We start from the raw sequence: 8,626 nt of genomic DNA, 5'->3' as shown, positions 1-8,626 counted from the left end.
AGTGTGCAAGTGTCTTTTACTATAGCCTCAGGCCAACCAAAGCCTTGTGAGTGGATTTGGTAGACGGAAACTGAAAGAAGCCCATCGTATATATATATATATATATGTGTGTGTATGTATATGTTTGTGTGTCTGTGTTTGTCCTCCCAACATCGCTTGACAACCGATGCTGGTGTGTTTACGTCCCCGTAACTTAGCGGTTCAGCAAAATAGACCGACAGAATAAGTACTAGGCTTACAAAGAATAAGTCCTGGGGTCGATTTGCTCGACTAATGGCAGTGCTCCAGCATGGCTGCAGTCAAATGACTGAAACAAGTAAAAGAGTAAAAGAGATCTGGGAAATGGAACCAAGATTGTAGAAATTGTTTGCCAAGAATTTCCTGTTGCACACAATGGTGAATATTCTTTTCAGTAAAAATATTTTAAATGAACAGCATATTTGGCTTTCAGAAATTTCAATTCATTCACTCTCAATCTATAAAAGAACATTTTCAAGTTAATGTTATAGTTACAAGAAATTTGTTCATACTTATTTAAAAATTTCTTGTATAAAGAGTGTTTTGCTTTTCTTATGTTAGTGAAAATATTTTCAATCTTGCTTAATCAAAATCATTTGCTTAATTATCAACCTTCTCCCACCCCAAGATAATATCCATGACCTTGTTGTTCTCATTCTTTCATGACGTCTGCTGTACTGGATTAGGTAGTGTCAGCTCATTCTTTCTTAAACTTCCATACTACATTCATTTATTGAATTCTTGTCTTCATTACTCACTGTTCCTCATTTTTCCCCTTTTTCCTATTTTGTTCTCCTTCTCCCCAATCTTTCTGTATCCATATGTCTGTCCTCCTCCTTTCTTCCAAACAACATGCATTATCATTCTGAAACCACATCTTTTTTAGAACCCATTTCCCCTATATGTTATCTCTCGGCTACTCTATACCTTCTCCTACCCTCCTTCTCTTATATACAAAGGGCATCCAGCTGTAGAAACTCTGCCAAATCAGACTGGAGCCTGGTGTTGCCATCCGGTTTCACCAGTCCTCAGTCAAATCGTCCAACCCATGCTAGCATGGAAAGCGGACGTTAAACGATGATGATGATGATGCACATGTTTAGTAATCTTCAAAGTTTAGAAAGGAAACATTAATTGCACCAATTCCACTCTCATTCCTAATCTTTCTGCTCTGGGAAATTGCCCATAGGTTGTGGACCTAACTGTTATTGTCTGAAGCATTACATATATATAGTATATATATATATATATATATATAGACACACTAACGAAGTGTAAACTACACTTTACTGTTTTTGTAAACAGTTTTTGTATGTAGATATATTAAATGTTGAAGTGTGTCAGCCTTGAGATACTGTAGCTTGTGTGCATGTATGTGTAATGCATTTTAATGTGAGGTAGCATGCTGAAATCATTCCAATGTTTTCATACTTCAAGTTATCATGATACAAATTATTCTGATATTCCAAACAGTTCCAAAAGAACTGTTTTAACTGATCCTCTTATAGGAGTCATGCCCTTCCGTCTAGCTTTGTGTTTGAATAGAAACATTGCCAGATCTATGCTGTTGTGTCTTAACTAAGTTCTTTTATCATTGTAATCACTACCACTGTTACTATTTATTTTTATTAATTTATATTGTAATTGATGAACAATAATGTTTTTGGTTCTAGGCTTCCAATAAGTCAGTCACCAGTTTGCTCCATTTATGTTGGCACAATGTAAAGGCAACTTGGTGAGAACAAATACTGCTCAGGATATTTTTATTTAAAAGCTCCAGATATTTGTTTTTCTTACTGATGTTTACACCCATCACTGATATAAGTTGCTGAAACATATGCATATACATGAATGAATGAGTGAATATTCCCATCTGCATGTCTGAAGATTGAGGGATTCCAGATGTAGCCTTTTCATTGTGTTTCCATTATCTCTTTGGAATCAGCGGGGTTAGAGTTCTCTTCTGACCCAATTTACTGTTGGAGTTGATTCCTTTTGCCTTTACCTCTTTGAAAGTACTCAGTTAGTAAGAGTTTATACTTGTCCATTTCCTAGTGCTGCTGCCTTTCAAGATTGCTAAACCCCAGACTTCCTGCCCAGTTATATCTCTGGTGTAGCTTTGGTCACAGTAGTGTCTTTGCCTAGAAACATGCTTTAACAAAAGCTAAGAGGTGTTTTGTACATATATACAGTAGAAGTTAACTCAAAGAGACCCAGGTCATCAAGATTGCCCTGAAAACTGCTCAAGATGCAGTGCTCTACAAACATTTGGCCTTCCCATCCATATCTCTGGTTGGGTTGCTTCCACTGACGTGGTTGTCCTATGAAGAAGAGATATCTTTTCTCAGAGTTCCTGGGAACACCTTGAGCTTACTTATTGCTGTTTTGCCCATGAGGCATATGACTATTGCTGATTAATGATCTGCAAAGTTAAGATGACTTTTTAGCCCAGCTGAATATACTATTCAACAGGTGTCACATAATTTTAATATGGTTAAACGCAAGAGAACCAACTATTTTGTCAAGCAGCATCTGTGCATGAATAAAATCTAAAATATCTATAGAGGAACATGTGGCATTTACAGCACCACATAGCTTTCTTGGTCAAATGCAAAATCACCAAAAAACTAAAGCAACCACTAAGATTATTGGATATTACAAATGGTTGCAGATGAAAGGTTATTTTAGCTTGACTTGTCAGGTTTTTCTTTGGAGTGGGTCTCTTTTAGACAAACTGTCTTCATCATAGCTAAAGAGCATAAAGTCTGCTCATCACTTGTAGTAAGTCTCACCATCATAAGTATTTCTGTATCACTATGCACTATTATTAGATAGCTGTTGACCTTATGCTGAGTTTGTCTATCCTTTTACAGGTTTTGCTATTATCCTTACAATTTCTAGCAGATGACCCAACCGTGTATACCAACGTTCTGACCTTGTAATACTAATGACCCAAACATGTTACCCTGGTTGTACTGAATTATATGTTGCTAGTAGCATTCATTCATAATCTCTCTCTCTCTCTCTCTCTCTCTCTCTCTCTCTCTCTCTCTCTCTCTCTCTCTCTCTCTCTCTCTCTCTCTCTCTCTCTCTCTCTCTCTCTCTCTCTCTCTCTCTCTGCTTGTTTCCATCTACAATATTCCACTCTCAAAGTATTGGTCAAACTGAGGTTATGAATGAAGTGACTTACCTATGGTACTGCATTTTCGGATGGGACCCAGAACCACATGTTTGTAAAGCATACTTCATTACTCTACCACTCTGTCATACTTCATTTGGAGATTTCAGAGTCACAGACTCCAACAGCTTGTGAGACATTCTTGAGAGGGCTTCTCTCTGCTCACCTGAAGCTCATAATTGTCAACTCTGCCTCTATGAGAAACTCCATATTCTGCAACAGCCTGTAATATTTGCCAATGGGAAAACTGATCTATTGTAAAGTTGTTATCCATGACATGCCCTAATAATGAACTTCAACACTTTCACTAATGATATTCTGGGAAAACTACCTTAATTCTTGCTGGCCCTTTCACAACTGCAGGGTAAACAACCCCTGCTTGTTCATAATAAGATTATTACCCTTCCATACACTACCAGAGTTACCTATCAATGCTAATACTCAGCTAAGTATACATCATACAGAACAGCTGTACACAACACACTACCCAGTTTCCATGTGGTGTCGCTAGCATATTCAAATGTTACCTGACACCATCAGACTCCTAACCTTGTCATGTGAAACAGCAGACATATTCCTTACTGTTCCAGTCTGATGTTGCTGTATTGTTAAATACTACAAACTGTAGACCAGCTGGACTGTTTCCTATACCATATATAAAAGAAATAGAATTATCTGCATTTGCTAATCCACCACCTTCTTCATGTGACTTGAATTCAGAAGTCATTTTTATTTCTTCTCACTCAGGTTTTGTATATCTGATGAACTAGACATTTATCTGCATCTCTGAAACTGAGTAATGCAAGGCTGAATTATCCTATTAATACTTTTAACGCCCACAACATATATTCAGTTCTATTTTCATTCATTTAGTTTCTACACCAAATTGTATGTATGTCTCATCTTTTATTTAAACATTGTGTGCCTGTGACTGCATTGTTGTGTGTGTGTGTGTGTGTGTGTGTGTGTGTGCACATGCGCATGCATGCGCGCACACACAATTCTTTTCTGGAACAGTGAAACTCTAAGCAGACAAAGCTATAAATAATCTTTTCTACTATATGCTCAAGGCCTGAGATTTTGGGGGAGGGGGCTAGTTGGTTACATTGACCCCAGTGTTCAACTGGTGTTTATTTTATTAACCCCAAAAGGAGGAAAGGCATAGTCAACCTTAGCAGACTTTGAACTCAGAATGCAAAGCTGTAAGAAATGCTGCTAAGCATTTTGCCCAGCATGCTAACGATTCTGCCAGCTCATTGCCTTCATAAAGCTAAAAATAATAGCATGTAAATATTGAGTTAAAACCCATTAGATAGAAAAAGCCCAAAACTGTCTGTGGGACAGGAACCTACTTCAGCAACACACACAGACATGTATCTACGTCTGTCTGTCTGTCTGACTGTCTGTCTGTATAGATAGATAGATTGATAGAGTCAAGCTAAAGATCTGATAACCAGAGAACTACTCCAAATAAATGTGTAAGCCAATACAACCTGAATATAGTCAGGCTGTTGACAACTGAATCAGCAACCGTACTGAGCTTGTTTGGTGAGGAGGATGATTATTGGATATCCTATAGAACAAAAAGAACATGTCAAGATGGTGGTTAAACTGAAGAGAGCTAACAGTCAACCAGTACCAAACGTGTACTCCATGACAACACCTCAAATGAGCAGATATGTGTCAAACTGTCCAGCCACTACAGTCGTTATAGAAACAGTATGTCCTCGCCTATTCTTGCCTGTTTGTGTATTCTACTGCTCATTCAGAGATTGCTTGCTACTTGTATAAAAGCCAGTAACACGTAAATCTTTAGGAAGCAGTATAATGTAGTAATGTTAATAACTCAAAAGTATACTGGATTGATTGCTATCCAAGTTATCAAAGATTATACTCGCTATCTCCTTGTGAAAAATTCACTACAGTGCAATAAAGTGGTCCTTTATCTGAACCAGTGACTGAGATACAAAGATGTGGTTAGATGTAATATGAGGAAATTGAACATTGATACCTGTAGCTCTAGACAAACATCCAGTAGAGGAGAGTTGTGACTTTACAACATGGGCAGCCATCATTGATTATTGACAGACAGCAATTGATATATACACACATCATGCTTGTGAAACTTCTAGTTGGACCACACACACGGGTAATTAATGATTGTTTTCCTTTCATTTTATTTTGTTTTGGAATGTAAAATGTAGATAACTGTGTGTGACCAACTTCTCTATGTGGATGATGTTTCTTTTTGTTTTGTCTTTCTGCTAAACATGTAATCACAACTCTAGTTAACATTCTTTGTCAAATAATAAGTAATCAGCTACTAGTAAACAAGGTGTTTATTTGCAACGAAGCCAAATTAACTAGCTTCTACGATTTTTTTTTTTATTTACTTAAATTATAGCAAATAGTAAGGTTTTGTATGTTTTAAAATTAATTTCCTGAGGTTTAGTTGAAAAATTTTCTCGATCTGTTTTGTGAGTGAAGACAACATAACATGGTTAGAGGAAATTGTTCTAATTTGTATGTCTACAGATTTCACAAACCTTTCAATAGGCAAACATACATGTACATTAAAAGTGTCAGCTCCAAAACCTCACAGTTCCAGATCATCAGTTGTCACTATAAGCCATGGAGTAGGAAACAAACTCATGTATATGTTTGCCTATTGAAAGGTTTGTAAAAGTTTTGCTCCAACTTGTCCAGTTTGGGTCTTGTTTATACCATAAACACAACTGTAACTGGGATATTTTAACCTTCACTTTAACATGTTTCTTTTGCATTTCTTAATATTTAGGCAAGCTGGTAGAATCATTAGCATGCCAGGTGAAATGCTTAGCAGTATTTTGTCCATCTTTACAATTCTGAGTTCGGATTCCATCAAGGTCGACTTTGCCTTTCATCCTTTCAGGCTCAATAAAATAAGTACCTGGTGAGCACTGGGGTCAATATAATCAACTTAATTACCCTTGAGTATGAGTTTAAAAAAAGAAAAAAAAGAAAAAAACTTCATCATCCTGCCAAGCTATGTCAAGCCAGTGTGGCAGAGTAGGCTCTTCAAACCAGTATGATCTCAAGCTCAAATTCACAGCCTTTACATCAGTAGAAAAGACATGCTGAGGCCTTTGTCCTGCAGAGGACTGAACATGGGCAACTCAGTCAAATCCAACACTTATTTTATTTCTTATTTTCTGTTATATTTCTTTTTGTCTTTTCTACAAACAACATTTTTCCCTTCTACTGTTCACCTCAAATTTGTTTTTCAAATTCACATTTTTCGTCTGTCTCCATTCATTTTACTTTCTGCTATCTTTTAATGGTAACCTATATTCATATTTTGAGTTGCTATACTGTACTATATCATATTTTACACTATATCTATTATTATGTACTGAGGAAGTTACTTCTGAAATTTCTTATTGGTGTCAGACTTCCTCAGTACTTATCTACAATTACTACATCTCATCTTAAAATAATTTGATGCAGAAAGTAGAGGACTGGAATATATACTTTAAAAATCATTTAAGCTTGAAGGGAAAGAAGAAAATTTACTGATTTATATAAATGCAAAAATTACATGTTACTCAAATTTGCCCATGAGCAAAAGATTGTTTGGATGGATTAATAGTGAAAGTAAACCTGAAAATGTTAGGTTAATTTAATATATGTCTTAATACTACAAAAGATATATATATATATATATATACATATATATATATATGTACACACACACACACACACACACACACACACACACACACACACACACACACACACACACACACACACACAACTGTTTCAAATAAACCAACAACTTTCTGCATAAATGTCGATGTTACTGTTTTGCCTGAGTCCTCTGAATGAGCACCTCTACATTAAAAGGCACTCCTTCCATGATATTTTTTTCTGGGACAGTGTATCTAAGACTACATTATCCAGTGTATACTTTTCATATTTAAAACAGTTGGATATGAGAAGCGATTTGACTACTATTTCTAGCAGGTTGTATGTCCATGTAGAGTTTTCCTTCCTTGGCACAGTTTAATTTCATTAGTGCACTCATTGCATACATATATGCAACATTCAAGGAACATTTTCTAGAACTGAGATTAATGAGTGAAGCAAAAGAGATAGGTGGCATTAATTAAAATGTATGCTCTTCGTAATATATTTTTTTTATGTACTATCATGCTTATGTTCTAAAATTATTTAAATTCCACAGAAGTGTTTTCTCAGATTATAAATGTATTGGAGGAAAAAAATGTAATTCAATTTTCTGTTTTTACTATTGAACAGCTCTATAATTACTTAGAAGGATGATAATATTTTAACTAGAAAAATAAATGTTCAGTGACTTGGATACAATCCACTTTTCATTGGATGAAAAGCTCAGTTTTATTTGAGGCAATTGACATTCCCTGGAGCAAAGATCATATGCTATATTTATCATATTTCTGAAGAAAAATTTTCAGAAAGGATAAATTTATAATATATCTAAAAAAATCCCATAAATCAGTTAAAAACTAGATAGTAATAAATTCATTCAGACTAGCTGATATTTTATCAATAGAAATGCTTTATTTTGCTTTTGGCTCTAATGGAAACCTAGTTGAAAACTCTTGTTTAACAATATCCAACTTGATAATTCACATTTCTGAATTTAAATTCTGACTTGTTCATTTTTATGAAGTTGTATCTTTGTGAAAGCATTATTTCTATAAAGATACTACTATCAATATAAAAAAAATATTACACATTCTACATTGGTTTGTTTAGCTTATAACATTACTAATATTCTTTTGATATTGGTTTCAAATTTTGACACAAGGCCAGCACTTTTGGGGTAGGGAGTAAGTTGATTACATCGACCCCATTGCTCAACTGGTACTTATTTTATCAATCCTGAAAAGATGACAGGCACATTTTACCTCGGCGGAATTTGAACTAATAAAATAAAAATGGTTGAAATGCTGCAAAGCATTTTGCCTGGTATGCTAACAATTCTGCCTGCTCACTGCCTTAGGTATTCTTTAATATTGCTCTCTGTGTGTTTGTGTCCTTATACATATGTAGTAGTTGTAATAATAATATTGATTTCAAATTTTGGCACAAGGCCAGTAAGTTTGAGCAAGGGGTAAGTCAATTAGATTAACATAAGTGCTTGACCAGTACTTATTTTATTGATCTCTGAAAGGATGAAAGGCAAAGTCAACCTTGGCAGATTTTGAACTCAGAATGTAAAGTTGGACGAAATGCTGCCAAGCATTTTGCCTGTTTTTTGTGCTTTATTTATGTTCCCGTTCCTTTTTTGACGTCCTGTACCTGGATATGCATCTATATATACATGTAGATGTAGGTATGTACATATATGTATGTATACATGCATATGCTCATATATCATTTGTATTATATATATATATATATATATAT

General features: G+C 35.2%; 1 protein-coding gene across 6 annotated transcripts in view; it reads left to right on the top strand.

The window, feature by feature from the left end:
- Positions 1-8,626, top strand: part of LOC106868823 (dematin) — a 154,568-nt gene that overhangs the window by 73,316 nt on the left and 72,626 nt on the right. The window lies entirely within an intron of this gene.

This window comes from Octopus bimaculoides, chromosome 2, assembly GCF_001194135.2.
Source record: "Octopus bimaculoides isolate UCB-OBI-ISO-001 chromosome 2, ASM119413v2, whole genome shotgun sequence".
Lineage (NCBI taxonomy): Eukaryota > Metazoa > Mollusca > Cephalopoda > Octopoda > Octopodidae > Octopus > Octopus bimaculoides.
This window is presented reverse-complemented; position numbering and strand designations above follow the sequence as displayed.